The 2,440-nt window shown below is 49.6% G+C and overlaps 1 long non-coding RNA gene across 2 annotated transcripts in view; it reads right to left on the bottom strand.

Moving 5' to 3' along the window:
• The window catches only part of LOC102379294, a 47,405-nt gene that overhangs the window by 15,111 nt on the left and 29,854 nt on the right, over window positions 1–2,440 (bottom strand). For both annotated transcript variants that reach the window (XR_003095715.1, XR_324656.3), the window contains exon 3: window positions 550–641. This is a non-coding gene — a long non-coding RNA (uncharacterized LOC102379294). The remainder of the gene's footprint in view (window positions 1–549; window positions 642–2,440) is intronic.

Below are 2,440 nucleotides of genomic sequence, written 5' to 3'. Positions count from 1 at the left end.
TCTTTCCCTTCCCAGTGCTAGAGCAATGTAATGTGGAACAGACTGCGGGAGCTCAAGGAGGTTAGGTCTACAACTCCAGGACCTGCCCCGGGTGAACGGTGACTCCAGACACAACCATGGAGAGCCTCTGCGCACTTGTCCTAGCCCGAAACCTTATTTCCTGGACACACAGAGTTAACTGTGACACTAATAAAAACAGCATATTTCTAGTTGAGAGAGTAGCATCTTGGAGTATGTTTTCTTGAAGAAGAACTATTTAGAAAGATGGAGGAGTTAAAAATTGGCATTTTTATAGCTTTAGCTACTGAAGGATCTAGGGAATGACCAAGCAATTGATTCCCCCTGCATCATCCAACTGTAGTTATTAAATAAAACTCCATGTGCGGTACAAGGCTCCCAGATAAATCCAGAAGAACAAATCTTCTCCAGGCCTTTTATAACTGAAACCCCACTGTGGTTTTAAAATAAAAATAAAAATCCAAAAACTAGAGGCAGCAGCTGAGAAAACAAATAAAGGCTGTTTACCAACAAAGATATTTAGTTACTTACTGACAGTCAAGATATGTTGGCTTGTAATAAAATGGTGGCATTTTAGATTCATGCTTTGCTTTTGCTACATTGTTTCCATTCGAGGCCATAAACTGCAAAAGAAAAAAAAACAAACAGTAAAAATTGAGCAGTGTTAGCCCTGGTTTCCTCACCCTCCAAAATTTCTACAGAATAAAATGATACCATATTTCAGTGGGAGTCAACATTTCTGCTTTCCGCTCCTTGCCCTACCTGCCGTTGTGCATCCTGTCCCCTTCCCGATCTGCCACGTGCCACACAGAGGCTGGCCCAGGTCACTTCTGGCATGAGTGCCACTGACCGACCACCCCAGCCGTGTTGCATACACATACTAGATGGCTCCATGTGGGATACTTATGGACAGAAACACCAAGTCTACTATGGATGGGACCCAAAAGTCATACCAGAGGGATGTGAAGCGCTCTAAACATCCCACGTTCAATTTGTCCTGGGATGCAGGTTGGTACCACTCTCTCCACGGGCACAGAAAATGAAGGGATTCTCTGTAGTACGTCTGGCATGGAAAGCCCCAGAGCAAACTGCTTATTACTTACAGGAGAAGTTCTCACTCCTCCCTCCAAAGAAACCAGACTCAGCTGTCAGTTAGCTGGGTTTCTATCTCTTCTAACCAGCTGCTCTCAGTTTGCTACACATCAGGGAGGGTACCACAGAGGCTGGCAGAAGGGTGAGAATTAACAGCCTCCTTCCAACAAAGGTGGATGCTCCACCTTGTTCACATCCACAGGACAAACCCAGGCATTGGTCAGACGTGAGAGATCCACACTGGTTTCCATGGGAGCCAGACACATGCAAGTGAGGACAGAATCTGGCCAACTTTATTCCATTTCATACTTTGGGACACACCAAGTTTTGCCATCAGGCAACTGTCTCCTGCTGCAATCGGTACAATCTGGAGGGTACAATCTGACATCAAGCCTGCTCCCAGCTACACTCACACCCCAGAGAGAGAGAGAGAACACCCTCCACTAATGATCCTTTGACTTAAAAAAAATAAATCTGTAAATCCTTATGCTATTTGGGAGAGATTAAGTGATCAGCATGTGCAGGGCGAAACGCCAGAGCAATGCCACTCACTTGAGAGAGTGCTCTTTTGAGAGAGCTCCCTATGGCTGCTGGTGCATGAGAATCCACTGCCCTCAGTAATTACAGTGCACTGTAAAGCAGATTCAGGCCCCTGCCATTAGGCCAGGGGTGGGCAATTATTGGGGCTGGAGAGTGACTTACCAAGCTTTATAGAGCTGTTGAAGACCACACACATGCACACGTGCAGACAAACATGCGCGCACACAGGCAAGCAGACACACATACACAAGCTCCCTGCAGCTCTCCCTGTACCCCTCCTCTCCCCCAAGTACCCAGCACATGGCTGAATTGGGCAGGAGCCACACCAGCTGCACCCACATGGCCCGAAGTGGCATGTGGGGAACATAGAGTGGCACAGACCTGGTCACGTGCAGTGGACTCAGGGTGGGGGAAGGTGTGCAGGGAAAAGGGGGTCAGGAGCTTCAGGTTACCCGGGCCAGTGTCTCACTGTGTTCCCCACTTCTCCCTGCACCCCCTCCACTGCCCTGAGACCCCAGCACACAGCCAGGCTGGACCAGTGCCACACTGTGTTCCCACATACTGGTTCAGGCCATAAAGACACAGCTGGATTAGCTAGTGAAGTGCCTGCCTGACCTGGCCACATGCCAGGGACTTGGAGCTGGAGTCAAGCCACATGTCAGGGTCAGGCAGGAGCCGCACAAGCTGCTCCAGCTGTGCCCACACAGCACAGCCCAAAGCAGCGCATGGGAACACAGCGCAGCACCATGTTAGCAGAGCCCGCACCCCTACCAGGCCCCAGCCCGGCCCC

The sequence above is a fragment of the Alligator sinensis genome, unplaced genomic scaffold (assembly GCF_000455745.1).
Source record: "Alligator sinensis unplaced genomic scaffold, ASM45574v1 scaffold1517_1, whole genome shotgun sequence".
Lineage (NCBI taxonomy): Eukaryota > Metazoa > Chordata > Crocodylia > Alligatoridae > Alligator > Alligator sinensis.
The sequence above is the reverse complement of the archived record's forward strand: the minus strand, read 5'-3'. Positions and strand labels throughout refer to the sequence as shown.